The sequence below is a fragment of the Hemicordylus capensis genome, chromosome 1 (assembly GCF_027244095.1).
Source record: "Hemicordylus capensis ecotype Gifberg chromosome 1, rHemCap1.1.pri, whole genome shotgun sequence".
NCBI classification, from domain to species: Eukaryota; Metazoa; Chordata; class Lepidosauria; order Squamata; family Cordylidae; genus Hemicordylus; species Hemicordylus capensis.
Window position 1 is genome coordinate 94,398,102 of NC_069657.1, and position 22,789 is coordinate 94,420,890.

General features: G+C 43.0%; 1 long non-coding RNA gene across 1 annotated transcript in view; it reads left to right on the top strand.

Annotated features, from left to right (window-relative positions):
* The first annotated feature begins 17,109 nt into the window (after window positions 1-17,109).
* Window positions 17,110-22,789, top strand: part of LOC128323728 (uncharacterized) — a 40,669-nt gene continuing 34,989 nt past the window's right edge. Inside the window, exon 1 of the long non-coding RNA XR_008306516.1 lies at window positions 17,110-17,256. This is a non-coding gene — a long non-coding RNA (uncharacterized LOC128323728). The remainder of the gene's footprint in view (window positions 17,257-22,789) is intronic.

Here is a 22,789-nt window from a genome sequence, read left to right on the forward strand (position 1 = left end):
GGTCTGTAACAATAGTTAGATTATCAGGATTTTATTATGTATGTATGTATGTATGTATGTATGTATGTATAAAATTTGTATGCTGCCCCAAACTTCTGTCTCTGGGTGGCTTTCATTACTTTCACCAACACAAATGTTGGTGGACAAATGTTTTGTCCATGTTCTAATAGTACAGTATGCAATTATGGTCTACATAGAATCCCTGCTTTGACTTTATGTTGTATTTGCATTTTGATATCATGATACAGTTTTTTGTGTGAATTCAGGTACGTGCATTTTGATGCAGATACCTGCGTTAAAAGTGAACCTGGGTCCCTCAAATGCACGGTACAGATAGGAAGTATACTGCTGTATCTGTGTTCAGCATAACATGTGAATAACTGTATTTGCGTACAGATCTGTACCTGTGTACATTGTACATAGATTGTATAAGTGTTGAACATAATGTATGAATAAGGCTACACTTGTCTCTGTATGTTTGCATGAAACTGATAAAAATTATTTCCACAGTATTAGGGTCAAATCTAGATGTTAGGCTGAACACATCCTTGGAGATAACATGCTTGCTTTTTACTCTTCAAAAAGCAGCCACAATGGGAAGGGTCCATGTCAGATTGGGACCATAGTGTGTAAGAGAGGAGGGCTTGAACCCTTTGCCCTCATCAGGGTTTCAGTCCAGATCTTCTCCCTCTGCCTGCAGCTGCTATTCACTCTTGGAAGGAAATTTCCATTGGTTCCATTTTTTTCAATCAATTTGTGTCTGGTATGCATGTTATTATTTTTATCATGTTGATGTGTCAGGTAAAGCCAAAGCAACTCCATTTTACTTAGAAACCCCATTTCTTAACCCCAGCCCAGCCCAGGGACATAATTTACATCACTGCCTTTACTGTAGCAAAATTGTATCTATGAAACTTGTTAACATAGTCAAGGTTCTCACTGTTTCTCGCTGACACAGTCAAGAAAACAGGATCTAACCAAATAAGGAGTAATCACCTGATGAACAATGAATCATTCGCATGCGTACTAGATACTAGGAAGATCTTCTTCTCAACTATTTTTAAACACTGAATGTTTTCCTGACACAATTGTCCATGCCTGGATCCATGTAAATGTCACATCTTTTCAAGCCATCAACACTGCAAGCTCTGGCTCAATCACTATGAGAATAACAAGGGCCGCAGCACGGGTAGTTGCAGCCTTCATAGCTGGCACAGCAGCTCCAGCAATAGGAACAATGGCAGCTTCGACAGCATCACAGTTGGCTGATCCTTATCCTGCCATTGCCAGAAAGCCCAGCTATTTCAAATGGGATGTCTCAGCCACATTGTAGCTGATGGGCATTCAGGGGCTGAGAATGGCCCTTGGGATGAAGGGGGCATTCCTCTGTGGCACCTAGGGGGAAATTATCTACCTTGGCCTGTGCCCTCTGAGTTGAGGGAGCATGCGAGAAAAAGACAGTCAAAAAGAGTACAAGCTAATAAATGGCTTCTAGAATATGCGATGATTTCAATTCAGAAGTTTTCAGGATGTCTTGGTTTTATTCCCAGTAACTGTCTTGACTTCACTGTCTCCTAGTTTCCTAATCAGGATGGTATAATAATATTTAATTTCTTACAAAGGTTAGAGATAAGATTGAATCAAGTTTTTATGAGCAACCTGCTATCACTTGACTCCCTCCCAAAAGGAGTAGGGTAAAGTGCCCTTGAAACTATTATGCCATTATTTCGTGTATGCTTTATATTTAAAATTTATTTTAGACACAAAAGGACTGGGTCTAGTGCATACTGTATCTCCTGCATCCTGCTTTGTTTTAGAAAACCTAATGGAGATTAATTTGAAGTATAGCAACTTTTCAATTGATATCAGAGTAGTCTTTGTCATACACAGTCCTAAGGGCAAAAAGAACATTGGAAGCTGCCATATACTGAGTCAGACCATTGGTCTATCGAGCTCAGTATTGTCTTCACAGAATGGCAGCGGCTTCTCCAAGGTTGCAGGCAGGACTCTCTCAGCTCTATCTTGGACATGCCAGGGAAGTAACTTGGAACCTTCTGCTCTTCCCAGAGTGGCTCCATCCCCAGAGGGGAATATCTTACAGTTACAACACTTCTAGACTCCCCTTATATGCAGCTAGGGCAGACCCTGCTTAGCTAAGTCATGCTTGCTACCACAAGACCAGCTCTCTTCACAAGAAAAGCACTCACAGCTCTCTTCACAAGAAAAGGCCCCTGTTTTTATATTCCACAACACTAAGCACAGTTCTTGAATTATTGCTACTGCCTGAATCTCTTTATCTCCTCAAAACAGTGACTGAGTTCTTGCTCTATGAATAAATTCTAGAACTATATGTAAAGGAGTCTTCATGGTGTGGAACGTACTCTGTGGAACTTGCTTCACTTTAAGATATACATGAGATACATGCATCAGTTAATCCTATTTGTGGCAGCTCAGAATGCTATTATTTCTGACAGGTGTTTTTTTGTTTCATTTTGTTTTTGGTGGGGGGAGGATATTATGGGCCTTTCACACAACCACATGGGGATGGGCTAGTGGGTGTAAAGAGCTCCTGCCCTAGTAGCAACAGACAAGCAAATCCAGTGTACACACAAGCCAGGAGAGGCCTCCTTTGCTGAAACTGGGTTCTGTGGTGATTGGCTAGAAATCACTGTCAATCAAGAGGAATCTAAACTTAGGAACCTCCTCTGGAGAGAATTCCTAAGGGAGTGGCTTTGGAATGGAGTGAACAGGTGGCTATAAAATCCAGTTGTTGTTAATTGACAGAGTCAGATAGGGATGGTTAGGGCTAGAGATAGGATATCTGGTTAGGATCTCTAAGGTAGGACTGAGGGTGGAATTGAGAGGTTGGTGGGTATGTTTTACACTCTAGACATGACCTCTGTAAAGCAAGTTGACTATCAAATGTAAATGCTGGGAGGGTATGGTTGATTACACAGGATATACAGCTAGGGAGGTTGTATCCCAGTAAAAAGTCTAAAGAAAGCTTGTTATTTATAAACAGTCACCTCAGTAACTTGAAAGTAAAGCCTTTGTTGATGTACTGACACAATCTTGTATAAGTACCTGAGTTTTAATACTAGTTTGAAATATAAGAGGTGCTGTACAGACTTGCCAGCTCTAAGGTTGTTATTTTGTATCAGAAACCATTAAACGTTTGACCCTACATTGTAATGAATAAGAAACAACTGAAGTTATTGTACAATAATAAAGTTTAATTTTTAGTTCAGAACTTTAAACTGTTTCAACCGAGTCTGCTTGCTTGCTTGCTTCTCTCCCTGTTACCATCGGACATGAAACCAAAGTCTGTGTTTTAAATCCAACTAAAGTGAAGGCAGTGGTGGCAGCATAGGGGGGAGGGGGAAGAGGGGTTTAAAAACAAAAGGGTCACAAGCATATTATTTATCTTAACAGCAATATTTTATATACCAATCTCCCTGACCAAACCACAAGTCCTGACAGAAGCATAGAAGATCCTCCAAGGGCAGAGAAAGCCTCCCCAGCAAGCTTTGTGCTGCCAGTAGAGGGGCAATCCTCATTACATCAGTAGCTGTCCTCTAATTGGCCACAAAGGGGCAGGAAGCCCAGCCCTGCTGAAACTTCTTCAAGCATAGGATCATAGAGTGTGCCTTGCATAGTGGAACATTTATGGATGGCTGCCTCTGTAGTCATAGCTCTCTATTGTTTCCAGGTCTGCTAGTTCTTGGTAAATGCTATGAAAGGTGCTGTAAATAGATCCTCATGACCAAAACAGTAGGCTAGGAGAGCTTCCCCCCCCCTTACCTAGGTTAAGAACAGGGTACAGAAGTCGGGCTACCTTGTTTTGAGCAACCTGATTTGGAGGGTGTGATGTTTTGCATTTTCCAATATTGATTGTAACGTGTTATTTATATGTGTTTAAATGTTAATGTATAGAACTGTATGTAAACTGTTGGTGTAAGTCTGTGCAGGAGGTTGATTGATGGTGGTAGCAGTAGTGCGACCCCTGCAGGATGGATAAAGAAACTCTGCTCGGAATGCTGGAGGGGGCAGACAGAGAGAGGTGTCAGTCAGTTGGATGATAGTTAATCAAAGAATTAAGAAGGGGAGAAAGTGAACTGGAGGCTTGGATCAAGAAAGTAGTTGTGAGCAGGAGGGACTTCTCTGGAGAAGAGAGAAGAAAGACTTAGGAAGAGCCAGGGGTAACCGCTCCCTAGAGGGAAGCCTATTACCTGTTCAGGAAAAGACTCTGAAATGCCTGAGAGGGGAGGCAGGGCAATGTTCTTAAACTAGGCACCCAACCCCTGTGGGGAGAAAAGTAAAGGAGAGAAAAAAGCTTAACTATGTATATCTGGAAAATACCTACACTACTATAAACTGTAAGTTATAAGAAACGTGACATCATTCTGAAACAACTGCACTTGTGTACATCTGTAACATCATAAAGATTATATTTTTATGTGCCTGTGTTTAAACAATAAACTTGTTATAGTTTCATCAAGGAATAAGAATGTTATATTTTCCTTTTTCATGTCACCAAAAGAGAAACACCTACGCTGCCACACAGATAAGAGTGGGGAGAAGTTGGTGTCAGTGGTCGCATGAACAGGCCTTATGAATAGTCTGTTTTTAATTGGAATTGGCTACTACTGGTTTCCTAAATGTTGTTTGAAATAGGCATTTCATCTGATATTTTGTTTTTCTTGTGTATCACTGAGTATTTTAAGAGTCAGTTTGTTTGTTCAGCCATAGCCATAACAAACATGTTTGATTCAAGAACTGGATAGTTGGAACAATATAAGAAAATCACAGGACACTCAAAAATGCAAAGATTGATTCAAAATAATTCAGTACAGATTATATCAGCTTGCCATATACCTTAATGGAAGAAACCAAAAAATGGACGACTTTTCTTGTAACATGGGCTTGCTATTGACTAATAAAAGGTTTGCATAGAGCCCCAAAGACTGGGAGGATAAACCATAAGCAATGGTCACAGGAACACAGAAAGCTGCCATATAGTGAGTCAACCATTGGTCTAGCTAGCTCAGTATTGTCTTCACAGACTGGCAGAGGCATCTCCAAGGTTGCAGGCAGGAATCTCTCTCAGCTCTATCTTGTAGATGCCAGGGAAGGAACTTGGAACCTAGATGCTCTTCCCAGAGCAACTCCATCTTCTGAGGGGAATATCGTACACTGCTCACACATCAAGTCTCCCATTCATATGCAACCAGGGCAGACCCTGCTTAGCTAAGGGGGAAAGTCATGCTTGCTACCACAAGACCAGCTTTCCTGGTCAAATAAATACATTGCACAACTCATTATAGAATTTACAACCAAAAAAATCCAACATGGATTAAGTCTTCTACTTCCCCTGACTCACAAAGTATTTTAATAAAGAGATCTAACGAAATAAAATGTTGAAGAGATCATTGATCTTAATGTCTTGTTTAAGCAGGAGATGGGAGAGCCTTCATAAGTTCCCACTGATTAACTTGGAACTGATCCGATTTCTTTCCATTTTTATTTCTTTTTCAGAAAACAACTCAGATCATTTTTCTAAGTCAATTTAAGATCTGAAAAAATGCTTTCCTCTGGTCACTGACAGCCCCACCATCCCCAAAAGCCTTCCCTGAGAGTCCTGCCAAAACATGCTTCTCTTCTTTCTCTTATCTATCTGGTGGGCAGGGGACATCAGTGGCACCACACAAAGAGAGGAGAGAAAGTTCATCTCCTCCCTTCCTGACGGTCCCCTCCCTCCCTAACATATTAAGTAACAGTGGACTGGGGCACAAAACCTGGGTCACTTCCAAGGTTTACTGCAGAAGAACTATCTCTTTGGAGAATTACCTTTCCCATAGTGCCCAGACTGCTCCGATCATGTCAGGGCTATGGCAGTTTGACAGATACATAAAAGGAAGGAGTGGGAGGGTGGGGGGTGGGGAGCTGGCAGGGAGAATTTCAAGAATGCCAGGGTCTGGTGGGAACTGGAGGAGGGAAGGCAGGAATTATTTCCAGCCTGAATTTTGATTTGAGAAAGAGAATATTTTTAAGGCTTTTATAGCTTGCCTCTTTAATAACTTTAAAATCTTGCAACTGACAGGTTGCCAAGATCTATCAAGTACATGGATCATTATCCCATTTTACTAATCCACATGGGAGTGAATGATACTGTCAGGCACAGCTGTGAACATATCACATCCGAGTATGAGGTTCTGGGAAGAAGGTGAAGGACCTCAGGACTCAGGTAGGACTTTTATCAATTATGCTTTTAAAAGGTAGAGAAACTAGAAACTAGTAGAAAGAGAGAAGAATATTTCAAGTAAATAACCGGTTGCATGGTATAAAGAGAGAGATTTGGTTTCTGGTACCACAGCCTAGTGGAAGTAACTTGCCTAGGGAGCAAGAGGTTGCTGGTTTGAATCCTTGCTGATATGTTTCCCAAACTATGGGAAACACCGATATCGGGCCGCAGTGATATAGGAAGATGCTGAAAGGAATCAGCTCATACTGCGCAGGTGATGACAGTGGTAAACCCCTCTTGTATTCTACCGAAGAAAAGCACATGGCTCTGTGGTCACCAGGAGTTGGCACCAACTTGAAGGCAAAACGCCAGCCAATCGCTGCCGCTCTAGGCAGTGTGGCTCGTTTGCCCCAGCCCCCTACGAAGGAGCACGTGACACTGGGAGCGATCTCCCATTGGTAGAGCATGCTTCCGGGGGCGGGGCCAGAGCAGGCATCTGGCCTGCTCGCTTAGGCCCGCACAGTCCGGCTCTCGAAGCTGAACCCTCCCTCCCACCCTAGGATATAGACTGGGCTTGGCTGGTCGCCAATTTGGGGCCGGGCAGGAATTTTTTGGGCATACACCTGATTGGCAGTGGTGTGTGCCTTTTTTTGCCTGCCTCAGGCTATATCAGGGGTCATATGGGTTAATTAGAGGCAGTGTATGTAGTCCATGGGTCACTTTGGCATGGGCTGGCAGGTACAGTGCGGTGGAAAGCTGGGGAATGATCGGTGCAGCACCTGAGGTAAGCGTTTGGCTGCAACTAGGAGGCGCTGATTTCCTGAGCCTTGACAGATCGGGGATGCAGTTTCAACTCCTACCCCGCACTGTCGGGTGGTTGAGTGCCAATCCCAGCTGAATGCCTAGCAACTCCATTACAATTGGAATGTTAATAAAAGTGGCCATTTTCACCCAAAGTATACGCGTCCGTGTCTCCTTGGGTCTGGGTGCAATTTACCTTTATCACAGCCTACACTTTCTGAATGAAGGACTACTGGCAAAAGATCAGCTATTCCTCATGAGGACTAGGGAAAGTGACCACATTCTGCACAGAGAGCTGCTGATCTATGAGAAATCTGATTGATTGATTGATTGATTGATTGATTGAAGAGGGATCTGTGCTAACTGCTTTTAAGATGCTCACCAGTCCATCAGCACTGCAAGAGATGGGTGGGTGCTCCTCTGTGCCACTGATGCATCACACCATTAGTAGCTACTATGGATGTTCCAATGGTCAGTGATGATGAATTTGTAGGCAAAATACCCCTGCTAACTTGGCAAAGAGGCACCTTTTAATGTGGTGATTATATTTATTTAGCAGGGGGAGAGTAACTGGCCCTATCCACCTCCAGCACAGTACCTCCAGTGACTGTTGCTGGTGTCTATCTCTTCCCACCCGAGCAGGTCCTTCCCCCCTCCCCCCTCCCCCCTCCCCTCCTGGGCCTTATCCTCTTCCTGGCAGCCCAGCCACCTCCTCACCCCACCGCTACTTCACCGCCGGGCCTGAAACCGTCACCACTATAGCCAGGCCCGCCACAGCTGGGCCCGCCGCCAGCTTGCCACCACGACCCACTGGCTCGCTGCTACCTGGCCACTCCTGTTTTTTGGCATGACATGGCATGGCCTCACCACCACCTCAGCCTACCAGGCACCTCCACCGCCCAGCCAATCAGCTGGGTGCCAGGACATACATGCTAAAGGCACACCCAGGAGGATTAAATATATAGATGGGAGCTAATGATTAGTAGATCTTATCTTTATGAAATGGCACTGAAAGGGCAGTGGTCACTGGATTTGCTACAAGAATACCTACTTGCTTCCAATATGGTCCATCTGAACATTTGTACAAAAAGCAAATATTACAAAGACATCATATGTCTCCAGTGTTCTGTCACTGAAAGAAAATTAAAAAGTATAGTGCTACCCTTGGAACTTTTCACTCTTCAGAATATAAGTTTACGCTATGTCTTTTCCATTAAGTAGTTGTCATAAAATGGAGCATTATCATGCACATGCTTTATATACTTGGGGGAAACATAGCAATTAGCTTTTCTTTTCTAGCATTTCAGTTTTTGATATTTTGATCAACTATTAATATCAGTCCATCCTTTCTATGGTTCTGGAGGTATTTTAAAAGGACGGAAAGAGAAAGGGTTGTAAACATCCAACCTGTCATTACTAATGACCCTAAACCCAAAAAGAAGGAAGGAAGGTAAAGGTGCAATAGAGAAGCCCCAATAGCATACTGACATACTTCACTGACATCTTCATGCTTATAATGATGGGATTAAAGGAAACAGAAAAACGGCACAACATTAATCCCATCTTGTGGCAATGATGGTAATGAGAATGGGAACTGAGATTTAACCCATTCTTGTTATGCGCTTAGAGCTGTAATCCCATAAGCCTCTTTACATGATAGACCCTGTGAAGCTGGAAATAGCAACTTGTGATGATGTCATCTAAACCATTTAGGAACATGAGTAGCATGCTGCATGGATCTATCAGCTCCCCAAGATGCAGAGAGGTCAAGATTGTTTCAGATTAGTCTGCCCTTCTGGACCACTATCCAAAGCTGAATGAGAGTACAGTGTCTGCTGAAGCCACTGCAGAAACAGATGTTCAGTGTCAGTATACAGCAATAGTCTGGGCATGTGGCCTTATTTCTGCATGTGAGGCATTTCCATACAGGCCTTAAAGCAGCTATGCTGCTGGTAACATCCATGTGTAGCTGCTATTATTCAAGGATGGGCCTATTGTTCATACATGTGGGCTGAAAATAATTACATGTATACAGAAGCTCAGAGGATTGAAAACTTGGATCTTCCAATAGTAAAGCAAAGAACAAAAGTAATGCACTTCACCTCATTCTGATTTGACTTCAAGATGAGGTCACCTACCCAGTCTAGCTACATTATTATATCATAAAGTCAAATTCTATCCACTCTATCTAGTGTGGCGGAAGGGGGAGATTTTCAATAATCTGCATCACTAATTACAAGCTTCCTTTGAAAACTATTCAAGAGTTTAAAATTGGTTGATAACACTGGTAACATTTCAGTAAATGCAAGTTCTCACAATCTCATTTGTGAACTGGCAGCAGTGCATTGTCTAAATAACTATGTAACACTCTTGTTCATCATGCATCACAATGCCCTGTGACTCAGAAAGAGAAGAGGCATCAGCAAGCATCTTTACACTAGTGTGGGGCATCAATGGCCATTTTGCCTTCCAGACAGAGTGCACTTAATACTGCAGAGCAGTCACCTGTTTGGGGAACCTCTAACTTCCATTCCCCTCAGAGATCCTTCCAATATGAATGTGGAGTTGGCTGTCAGTAAGTGACAGGATGGGCTGCTACAAGAAACAGGAATTGTGGAGCAGGCAAAGGGACTGGGTGATTCAAAGACTGGAGTGGGATTAGCTTCCCTTCCATCAATTAGACTACTATCACTGGAGTAAAATGTAAATATGAAGGAAGGGTAGTTTATCATCAAGACCAAATACAATCCTTTTTCACACATTATGTTCAACACTTGTAAAGTGTACACAGGTGCAAATCTGTACACAGACACGGTTATTCACATGTTATGTTGAACACAGTTACAGCAGTAGACCTCCTATGTATACTCTGCATTTGAGGGGCCTGTACCCAGTTTCACTTTTAAAATGAATCCAGGTACAGCCATTCACACACAAAAAGTAACAGTGCACAGACATCTGAACACAGGTACAACGTAATGTCTGAACAGGGCTAAGGAATTATACTAATAAATTTTGCAGCATTTTCTAATAGCCGCTACTGATCTTTGCCAGTCTGTTCTGCTGCATTCTGACTGAAAAAGCAGAACATCAGCTTCAAATATGTTTCACCATTAATTATGAAAAGTATAAGAGTTTTAGATGCTGGACTCATAATAAAGCCAACTATTATAGATCGTGAAAAATATATATTATAAGCCCGTTATTTATTAACTTCATCAGCATCACTCGTGGAAATTGCCCCATCGCCTTGTCCTAGTTACACTACTGAAAGCTGAAGCTCAGCTCTGAAATCAAGCTGCCCATCAAACCGTTACAGCTTGCACATCTTGATATCCTTCCTGACTCAGTCTTTTTGTCAGGACTGCAACTCCCTTTAGTGATCCCTTGGGCAAAGCACCTGCACAGAGGGAAGTCAGTGTAATTAGTTACAAAATGTACTTTCATGGTATGTGCACTAATCTGGCATTTGATGCATCCATTTGTGTTCTCCTCCCGTCATGAAGCCCCTTAGTTGAATTATCTTCTTTCACACACACAAACTTTGTCAGGTTTAATTTATAGGTTAGAGAATGAAGGGCAAAGAAATAACTTTGAAATAATACTTTTTAAAAGGACTGATAATCGTGATTTTTTTTAAAGGGGGAAAGTTAGAACGCTGCTCCAAGCACAGAAGACCAGCTGTCAGTTGAATGTATAATTAGAAGGATTTTTCAACAGCAGTGAACAACAACAAAAAAATTAAGATGAAGATATTCAAAGAACATTTTGCTTTGCCATCAGGTGCTTCAATATTCAAGCTTGTCCAAGGGGATTAAAAGGATGCTGTGTGCTTAGCTTCTGAATTGGTGATGATTATTTCTTTTCCTTCTAGACAAGAGATAACTGTCATACTGATTCTTTGGCCATGCCTATACTGATGTCTTTTTAATATGCATTTAGCACACATCTCACTGGTCTTACCTGCACTGTTAGACTGCTAGAATTCAGTGAACCTGTTCTATCATGGCATTAAAATGGTTCAAATGAGGATTAAAATGTTCAGTAAAACAGCTGCAAACAAGTATCCTTACTCTGGAAATGTCACCATCTTTGCTAGAGTTTGCTAGTAAACTCCTTAAAACCTGGACTTTTAATGCTAGTCTCGGGAGATTTACACCCAGCACTGCAGATGCCACTAGAAGAGTTGCAAAGGAGAATAGACAGATTCATGGAGGAAAGATCTATCAATGGCTACTAGTCATGATGGCTGCATGGTACCTCCAGATGCAGAGGCACAATGCCTCTGAATAGCAGTTGCTGGTAAGGAACTATGGAAAAGAATAGTTTCCCTACATATCCTGCTTCTGGCCTTCTCAGAAGCCTTTGGTTGGCCAGTGTGGTAAACAGGATGCTGAACTAGATCTAGTAGGGCCTCTGTCTGTGTCTACACTGACTGGCATTGGCTCTCCAAGGATTCAGGCAGAAGTCTTCCCCAGCTCTATCTGGAGAAGCCAGGGATTGAACCTGAGACCTTCTGCATGCAAAGCAGAGGCTACAGCACCATCCCCAGATGCCCAGTCTACCAGAGAGCCGCAATCTAACCCCAATCTACCAGAGAGCCGCCATCTCAAGAACTTTGCTGAAGAATAGTAAGCTCCCTCAGGAATCAATTTAATTTATTAAACAAAGCTCACTGATTCCCAGGGAAGCTTCTGGCACTGTCTGAATTATGGAAAAGTAGGGGGCTCTTAATGAAGTCCACAAGCCCTCTGACCCGCCCACCCCCTTTTAGTCAAATGATGGTCTTCCTGTAGCTCTCGCTCTCTCTCGGTGTCTGCCAAAAAGCCAAAATGCAATTCCTGTCAGGAACAGATCTCACCTTTGATGCCTTTTCTTACTTAGAGAGGCAAAAACAAGGAGTGGGAGGTAGCTCAGCTACAATCCTGCAGGGGACACCACAGAATTAATGCTCACTCCCTTCATGTTGAAAGGAGGAAGAAATGTGGGAAATTGTGTGCAATGGTAATCCCCATTCTTTCTGGCCTATAGCATGTAGTAATGCACTCAACCTGTATTCAAAAACAGTTGTAGCTTTTGTCACAACAATACAGTATTCCACAGTGGTTAATTTCCATAGGTCAATTGTGGGCAGGGTGGAAATTGTATTTTTTTGCTACTGTATATTAATTTCATTGAGGGAACCCCTATTTTGAATGAGACTAAATGAATGTATCCTATCCATTTTCCCCACACCATCCTGCTGAAGTACAATGCAAAGACCATTGGTTCATAATCATTTAGGTAAATAATATCTACACTGACTGGCAAAGTACAGTATAACCATACTTTTTAAAGGCTCTGTAAGAACTAGGTTATGGCGTTCCCCACTTCCATCTAATCTACCCAAAGGACATATCTGAAAACATGGATAGAGTTCTGAATGTTTCTAAATGTGATTTATAAACAATCGTTGAACTGAGTGCCAAATCTTCTGGGATTTAATGATCTGCTCTATAATCATCTAGCTGTGGTTATAATTTCATATCGCTCTTTTCACACAGCCAATTTAAGGGATTTAGCTTTGGGCAAAGGAAAACTATTAAGCCTTTTAGTTTGTAGTACTATTAAAATATGCTTAAATAGAGTTGATCTTATGTGTACTTGAGAATTTGATTGCCTTTATAAAATAACACAGTTACAACACAACATATTAGTTTGTAATACACATGCTAGATATTTTTTTGAATGAAGTAATGTATTAAGAATGAGTGACCTGAAATAATGCGGCCCACTAGCTCTGGAACTACACTAAGCTAATGTAAATGGACCTAACTACGAAAACAGCTGCTTAGGTAATCATAATTCTTTTCTTCCCGGTTTATATAGACTTCACATTACAGCCAGTACTGGTTTCAAGAATCTTCTTCTGGCTTGAGGGCAAGGGCCTGCTGTTAGAAGGGCTGTAAAATGAGATAGGTTTGGGTAAATGTTCATATTTGGGTTGGGATCTTCAGTGCTTGGGTTTAGGAACTGGGAACATCATTACTCATCTGCTTCATCTTCTCTTGCTGCTGTTTCCACTTTTCTCTGCCCCATAATGTTCAACAGTTCCTTAATGGCCACTGTCATCTGCACCACTGAAGCTTGCCTAAATGTTAATATCTATTCCTGTTTTAACAGGAGAAAATCATTGGACTTGGAGGCTATTCTCACAAACTCCCAAAAGCTGGCTAAGGGAGCCCAGCCTGGTTACGGGAGGTCATGCGCAGCAACAGGAGCTGTGTGGCTCCCAGCAGCAAACCTCCTTAAATGTCTCCACCCTTAAATGAGGTCAGCAGAGTGAGTGCCCCGATAACCCCATTTTTTCTATCATGAGTCGCCATGCTGGGGCAACTCATGAAGAGACCCCCAACTGGGAGGCTCCAACAAGCCTCCTGGCATTTGGGGTCTACTCAGCATGCCCCAAGCACTTGCACGGAGCATGCTTGGACTTCTAGGGGCTGGGAGGCCCCTGATCCCCACTGCCCCTACTGGCTCCGTGATGGAGCCAGTAATCATGTGGGTGTCCAATTTGTCTGCCCAGGGCATGCTGAGTGCTCGTGTGCATGGACAGCAGGAAGGTCAAGCCCGCTCTCCTCGCTTAACCCCATCTGGCTTTCCACACTGCTTGTGTGGAGAGCCTCTTGGTCTGCCAAAGCTTGAGTTCAATCCTAATTCAGCCATGATGCCTTTTCCGCCAATTAAAGTCATTCACATGACCAGCCCTACCCAGGCATGGACAGACCTACCTGGGTAGGGCTGGTTGTGTGGAGCACCAGGATAAGTCCCAATCCCAGTGCTCTACACCAAAACCTGGGTAGCCCAGATTTTGTACCCGGGCTAATAGTAAGTTGGAGGGTCACGATTGTGTGGCTGCTAGGGCTGCCTGCAGGTCAAGCAGCCACAGAGTCAGGCAGCAGGAGCACCCGCCCATAGGGAAATCTCCCAATGCACCATGCTGCGCAGTGCATTGTGGGATGCTGGTGGACTTCCTCTTCTGGCTCCCAGCTTTGCTGCTCGCTGCAATGCCACTCATGTTCCATGCGAGCAGCAGAGCTTTGGAAAGACAGCAATCATAGGCAGGTAGGAAGTTGGTCATGTGAATGACTTTACTATTTTTCAGCCTAGCTTGTTTCTTGGTGCTGCGAGGATAAAATTAGATAGCTCTATCTATGCCATCTTCATCATGGAAGAAGGATGGAATACAGATAAAATAAATATGTTGCAAGAGCTAAATATGTACTGTGTATTTTATGCACAATTGGTTTCCTGGTGTTTTAGCCAAGATTACTGCTACATACTGCTACATTGGTTTCCTTCTGCTTTATCCAAGGTTACTGCTGCATGCTCCTTCCATGAATAGGCAAAGAGTTACTCTCTGGCCTCATCATGAGTGCAACTCTTCTTTTGTGAATGGAAAGAGTTTCTGTGAGTGGAGACCTGTGTGTAGGACTGCCTTATTACATAAGAAAATGTGAAAGTCCAGTTTTAGAAGCAAAATGGGCACGTGAGGTGTGCAACACCTTTTCCGTCATGATCACCCATGGCTTTCTTACTCATAGTCTATCCTCCAGGCACTGTTCTACTCCTGGGTTCTGATACTGGAAGTGAATCTGGATGAGAAGAAAAAAGTACATTTTATTGCATCCTGGGGAGAGGTGAATTATATTGGAGGAAAGCCATAGGAGGAGAGAGAACTCATCCTTTTCCTAAAATCAGATGCTACCATTCTTTTTCTATACAGTGAGGCTCTCCACACAAGCAGTGTGGAGAGCCGGATGGGGTTAGGCAGGGAGAGCCGGATGGGGTTAGGCAGGGAGAGAAGTGTACAAATTTTGCACTTGTGCAACTTATGCAAACTGTGCAAATGCAACATTACTGGGCTGCTGTACTCTTGTGCAGTATGTCAGCCAGTGGCTGGGGATGGGCTACCTTCATAAAGGTAAAGTGTGCCGTCAAGTCAATTTCGACTCCTGGCATCCACAGGGCCCTGTGTTTTTGTTTTGTAAAATACAGGAGGAGTTTACCATTGCCGCCTCCTGCACAGTATGAAATGATGCCTTTCAGCATCTTCCTATATCGCTGCTGCCCGATATAGTGAGACACACCAGTGGGGATTCAAACCGGCAACTTTCTGCTTGTTAGTCAAGCATTTCCCCGCTGCACCATTACCTAGTCCTGAAATGCATGGCAAAGTGAACACTTTGATCTGGGCACTAATGTTGAGCTGGGCACTAATCTGGAGAGCCAAGTGAATCCATATGGTTTTGATTCTTTAGTCCACTAGGTCCATGAGAGAGTGGCTTGGAAAAGAAACACACTTCTGACAGTTTACCAAGATATCAGGTTCTCAATTGTGCTGGGAAGCATAATGGCTAGGCATTCAAATTGTAGCTCATTTTTCTGGGGTTGGAAAGCCAGGATAATGAGCTGGATAGTCCCAAAATAAATGGCATATGTCCTTGTACCCTAGTTGGAAGACCTTTAATTATTGTTTGGTTTTATTTTTGAATAATCAGATATGGCATTCTGTTGAAAATAATAATCTGACCTTGATATGAAATTGAATGGAAATGGCACTGGCAAATTTTCCCACTACAAATTATAGCAGTGAAAATATACAAAGATCAAATACATCAGTGGAATTGAGAAAGCATATCATGCTCAATCCATCCTGTCTAGTGTGCAGCATAATAAATCGCAACAATACTGAGATTCAGAGAGTAAAGACTCTTGTAGTTCATAATCCAATTACACCAGAGCGGAAAATCTTTAAGGAAGAATTATTATTGAGAAGGAGAAATTTAAATTAAAAAAATGTGAAGGGTGAACAATTGCTTGGTAAAAATATTGTGGGGAAAATACAAGTAGGGTTTTCCACAAAGTCATCAATTATTGTTTCACAGTGATTCAATAACTCTTCCCATTGGGGCAGTATGCATAAGAGAGAAAGGGCACAATCCAGCCAAAGTTAAACATCCTTACCTCTCCCATTGAAAATCAATGAAATGTAAAGTGCTCACCTTTGTATAGTTTGTGCCCCAATACTGTACACTGGCCGATATCCTAACTAATCAAGTGCCAGTGTTCAGTGGATTGATGCTGCCTGCCCACCCAGCATATGCTGGGAGCAGCTCCTTTACCCCACCCTTTGATAAAGCCTTTGATAAAGCATGTGGCTGGTGGGGTTATTTAATTGGTAGAGGGTTTGGGTGGATGGAGCCAGAGGGCCAACAGAGCTCTCTCCTGCCCAAACCAGCAGCCAGTGTTTGAGAGGCATCCCTCCTTCCCTCCCTGGAGAACAGTTTGGGTTTTGGTTGGTCATCATTTTGGGGTCTGGGTAGGAATTTTAATTCCTCATGAAATTGGCCAGTAATGGGGAGATGTTTTTTGCCTACCTCCATAGTTAGCTAGGCTTTGTGGTTTTGCATGAAGAGGAGATTCAGCCATTCCCTAGAGGCTTCACAGGTCAGGAAAATTGGCCTGGGGTTTCTCTTGGCATTGGGGCATCATCAACATTAAAGGCTGTGTGGCTTGAGAGGGGAGATGCTTCTTGCTGATACCTTGACCCTATATGGTTTGGCTAAGAAGAGCAATACTTAGCCTTAGGGCGATGAGGCTGCTTCGAGTCATGGTGTAATCACCTGATAAGAGTTAGGTATAGGGGAGGCATCTTGGCTTAGAAGCAATTAGTGCCCACATTGCAGTGGGGTGGAGAATGCATTCCCACTGCAATATTGATTGGATTTGAATTAATAAAGCTTGGGCTCTTACTTGCAAGAAATCTGGCCTTGTACATGGGTGTAACTATGATTAGACAAGGGGAGACAGTCGTCTGGGGGCCCACTGCCCCCAAGGGCCCCCCAGAGATATGTCACATTACTCCTCATTGCCCACCCACCCAGACCCAAAGCCCCTCAGCCAGCCCTCCTGGCTGGCAATCTAAGCACCCAGCATGTAAGGTGCTAGAAAGCTCCTTCTCTCACCGCCTTTCAGCTGATCAGCGGGTAGGCGGGGCTTCCAGAGAGGCCTCCGGGCAGGCCTGCCTGAAGCCTGAACTCGAGTGCGCCAGCAGGCAGCCAGCAAGGAAGGAGATAGTCAGAGTGGCCATCGCTGGCTGCCTTTTACCCACCACAGTTCTCTGCAGACCCTCTGCCCAGCACAGACCAGCCTTTGCCTGCTTCATAATGGAGGTATGATGTGAATTCCTTTTTGTGGTAAACCCCCCCCCCCATATATAAGGATCTGCTTGCCATAGGGCTTTGATGTGTGGGGTGGGGGGAGAGACTAAGAAGTCTCTGAATATTTGAAACAGATTGGAGAAATTGCTGGCTTTAAAAAAAAACCCTACCTAAAAAGTCCTATAAGTGGCTTGTTTCATGGCAGAAAATTACAAAAACTTCTGGAACAAACAATGAGGCTATTCACATGGTCCACCAAAATCCGGCTAGGGGAGCTTAGCCCGATTTTGGTGGACCGTGAGAACCACCGGGCTCGCAGGCGAGCCCGGTGTCCTCCAGGCAGTTAACCCACCAAACTAACCCTCCCCTTAAACTGGGTTTGCAGAGTGAGCACTCCGCAAACCTGTTTTTTTTAAATCGTGAGTTGTTGTGGCACGGCTCTGTGCTGCAGCAACTCACGAGGAGACCCCCGACCGGGAGGCTGAAAAGCAGCCTGGCTTGGGGATCTCTCCAGCATTCCCTGTGCACTCGAGCAGGGCATGCTGGAGCTTCCAGGGACCGTGTGGCCCCTGAACTCTCCAGCCGCTGCCGGCTCTGTGACGGAGCCAGCAGTTGTGTGGGTGGCTGCTGCGGCTGCCCGGAGCAGACTGACTGCTCGTCTGCAGGGAAAGCGGGCTTAGCCCGCTCTCCTTACAAACCCCTTCATGGCTCTTCTCACCAATTGTGAGAAGAGCCTCAATATTTCATTCATTCGTTCATTCATTTTTACTCCAGATGTAAATCAGGCTGCACTCTTAACAAGCAGTGAAAAACCTGAATTGCATGTGAACTGCTCCCCAATAACTCACAGGGACTTCAGGGTAAATCTGGCCAACATGTGAATGCAGCACCTCCATTCCAGAGGAGCTGTGTGTTAAACGGCTTTAAAAGCCCCATCTGAAAAACCTCCTAGACTCAAACTTTACTGAATTTGTTCAGAATTCTGAGAAAACATACATAGGCTCACACTGCATGGTTGACAGTCTCCGTTGCTAATCTGCAGCGAGGGGCCAATTTTAATAATTAGTGTTTCTAGTGTGTTCTAGGCATTAAAAGTAGCACAAATATATAGTATTAAATGTATATCACTATATATTGTGAAGTGTGCATGTGTGTATTCAGTGAAATGTATTTCCAGGCATACCTATTTTGAAATATCAGACTTAAATCCTTGGGGGCCTGGGTGTGCGGAGGCCCTGGACTTTGAGGGGGTGACATTTTAAAATCTTGTCTCTGAGCCCAATCCAACCTTGCTACGCCCCTGGCCTTGTGAATTGGTAGGTGTGGGACAAGTGCTGGTGCTGAGGATAAGGATTGACTAACTCAGCATCAGCACTTGGGGATGGCAGTGGTTTTTGGTGACCTTCCCTTCCCACATAACCCCTCTGGGACATCCACCAGAAATATGTCCCTTAGGGCCAAGCAGTCCTCGAAATCCGCACCCCCCTGCATGAGTACCAGTGTTGTTTTAGGAACGCACTGGTACAACTCACAGAACAGTGGTACTTCATTAACAGAATGTCAGCCCTTATTATTAATTACATTTTTATACTGCTCTTCACTCAAGGAACTGAGTGCAGCGTCTCATAGTCACAACAACCCTATAAGTTAAGTTAGACTGACAGGTGGTGACTGGCTCAGGGTCAGTGAACTTGATGGATGAGTGGGGATAAGAAGCCAGGTGTTTCCTGCACCAGACTACCAACTAAACAAATCCAGAAGTCCACTGAACATGTCACTATGTGGCCATAGGTAAATCACTATTCCTCAAGACCAAATTAAATGTTATATGGCAGATCTATGGTTAGATCTCCTGACATCTTTGTCTTTGGTTAAAAGAATCCAAAGATCCTTAAATTATCTCAGAGTTGTGGCACTGAGGGGTGTTAGTTGTTTTCAGCCCTTTCCCCCTGCACCATTTTACCATCTTCTATTATTTCTTCCCCAAGTTGCTAGTAGCCACAGAAAGGAAGAAGGCAAGAAGTCCAATTTCTATCAGAGCTAGTGTTACAGTCCCCCTGTTACAGCACTACCACCCTAATCCAATTCAGATCTCTCCCACCACTGGCTACTTTTAACCAAAGGCAAAGATGTCAGGAGATCCAAACACACACACACCCACATCACATCTAGTTTGGTCCTCAGTCTATAATCCATCTCACAAGGTTGTTGTGAGGATGAAATGCTACTCCCAGCTCCTTGGAGAAAAATCCAGATAAAACAAGAAAATAGTGGCTGCTTTTCAAGCTCTCTTTTTTGAAGTCTGGTTATTTATGTGAGAACTGGGAAACATTAAGAATATTATACTGTAGAAATACGGAAAACAAGCATCTTAATAGCTTGTGAGCAACGCAGTAAAGCACTGACATAAATCTGTGGATGAAAAAAAATGTTTGTTTTGCTGATGAAGGTTGTCTGAAAATGTCTGGTTGTGTAGATATTCTCCATATATTCTGTGAATATTTAGTATTCAGCATCAGCATTTGACACTAAGGTTTTGTAGTAGCAGTCAAGTTAGTCTCTGACAGCTTGCACACAGTAGTAGTCAGAATGTGATGGCAACTGCAGGTAATCATCACCACTGACAGTGCCTAGCATGCAGCAATATTTCAGTCAATCAATCTTTATTATGGTCTTTGACCAGCATAAAGTAGGGTACACATATCTGAAAATATTGGAAAGCTGACATGCTGTGCTGTGACTTGCAATTAAACAAATAGTGAATTTGAATTTAAAAATCAGCGTTCAATTTTGAAATACAAATGCTAAAATTTGAGGCTCAAGTTCAGTATCAAAATTTAGATTGCCAACTTCAGTGATGCAATCCAAATTGCTAAACTATAAAATCCAAATCCAAATTGCACAAATGGAGGATTTCTTCAATGATCAACCAGTTTCCATGCCTGGACTTGCACTTTAGTCCCCCTGCCCCACACATACACACAGAGACCTGCTATTAGGTGATTATCAGCCCTCTTATGGGGAAATAACCCCATCATCCTGGTTTTATGAATGTTCCAGTGTCTTTCAGATCATGGGCAATTTGGAAGTCTCAATCCTTTCGTTAATTTTTTGAACAGTATGTGTCTGTCCCACATACTAAAGGTAAAGATAAAATTGTTCCATTGAGTCGGTGTCAACTCCTGGCGACCACAGAGCCCTGTGGTTTTCTTTGGTAAGATACAGGAGGGGTTTACCATTGCCATCTCCCATGCAGTATGAGATGATGCCTTTCAGCATCTTCCTGTATTGCTGCTGTCCGATATAGGTGTTTCCCATAGTCTGGGAAACATACCAGCAGGGATTTGAACCAGCAACCTCTTGCTCCCTAGGCCAGTTACTTCCCCGCTGCACCATTGGGCGGCTCCTGTCCCACATACTACTGAATCCATATTCTGTGCATGTCAGGCCCACAAGGGAGTTCAACTGGGCATCCTGACTGCCACCCATGCCATACTGTTAACAAAGAGAGAAGATTGGCTCTATCGACTCAAAGTTTTCTAACCGGGCATCCTGGAAACTATATGATCCCTAATATCATGGAACAGCATGATCCCTAATATCATGGAACAGTTTAACATCTTCACATAACAGTTTAAAACCAATTCAATCAAATATTTGGATTTTTTTTTTTTAAATTAAAGCCTGTTCCAAAAGGCAATGATCCAAGATCTCACTGAAATATAAGATCTTAGATTTTTTAACAATTACTGTCTGCATCCATATTTTCAGGCCTATACAGATTTTAGGAGTGTAAATACATTGACAAATTTATTAATAAATGCTACTTTTTTTCTTGTTAATTGTGGAGAAGGCATTAGGCAGAGTAACCGGTGAATTGATTTTAAAGAAGAAGGATTGTAAATTGTAAGTTCCATTGAGCAAACAGAATAATTCCAAGTACATCTGTTAATTGGTTTAAATAATTGCGTGTTTCATTATTGTATTGATTCTTCAATTGACTGTCAATGAAAGAATCATGTGATTAATTGATTAAAACCAGAGTTTTTCTTGTGGAGAGGAAAAGATTAATTGATGTCTGTGTTAATTAAAATGTGTTTTAATGGTAGGGGAACACAGATGAACGATCCTGCTACTTAGCAATTCTGGACACTATTCAGCCCTTTTGCATCGGGACATATAGCATGGTTGGGTCCCTGCATGCTAGCCCCCCTCTTAGACTATCGCAGGAAGGATGGGTGCCCTAAAGTCTTCACTGGTCTCCTATGTGTACCAGCTCAGGGCTGGGGAGCTAAGACGGAGCAGAAGAACGCAGCTCAAATTACATATCTAAATAGGAACATAGGAAACTGCCATATACTGAGTTAGACCATTGGTCTATCGAGCTCAGTATTGTCTTCACAGACTGGCAGAGGCATCTCCAAGGTTTCAGGCAGGAATCTCTCTCAGCCCTATCTTGGAGATGCCAGGGAAGGAACTTGGAACCTATATGCTCTTCCCAGAGCAGCTCCATCCCCTAAGGGGAATATCTTATAGTGCTCACACTTCTAGTCTCCCATTCATGCAACCAGGGCAGACCCTGCTTAGCTACGGGGACAAGTCATGCTTGCTACCACAAGACCAACCCTGGATCCAGCCAGTGTCACTATAAGACCCAGGGAACTTGAACGACTTCTTCCTTTTCCCTGCAGTACTGGTAGGTGGTTGTTGTTGTTTTTAACACCTTTTTAAAAATTGACATTTTCAGGTGACATTCTCAGCATCCTTCTTTTCATAGCTTAATGCAAAATATTAATTAATAAAATGAGTTTTTATGGCACAGGGAAATGCCTGAATTTTATATCATTTAATATTGTTTTAACATTCTTAAAAATAATATTTTATTTATTTAACGTATTTCATGTTACATATTTCTATACTGCCCCAAAAACTTGTGTCCTTGGGCCATTTACAATTAAAATCATTTAAATATTAAAATCATTAACATTAAAATAATGTAAACCCAACATTAAAAGTATTAAAAACTATAAATCTAATCAAAAGCCTGAGTGAACAAATATGTCTTCAGTGCCTTTTTAAATGTTGCCAGAGATGAGAAGATGTGGTCCCTTATTTCAATAGGGGCCACATTCCAAAGCCCAGGGGCAGCAACGGAGAAGGTCCGTCTCCAAGTAGCCACCAGATAAGCAGGTGGCAACCGCAGACGAACCTCTCCAGATGATCTCAGTGGGTGGTGAGGCTCATGGCAAAGAAGATGTTCCCTTAAATACCAAAGGCCTAAGCTGTTTAGAGCTTTATAGGTGATAATCAGCACCTTGTATATTGCCCAGAAACTTATTGGCAGCCGGTGTAGCTCTTTCAATACAGGAGTAATATGGTCTCCGAGATGACCCAAAGACCCACCTAGCCACCACAATCTGGACCAGCTACAGTTTCCATGCTATGTACACAGACAACTCATCATAGAGCATATTGCAGTAGTCTAGTCTGGAGGTTACCAGCATATGTACCACTGTTTTGAGGTCATTTATCTCAAGAAACAGAC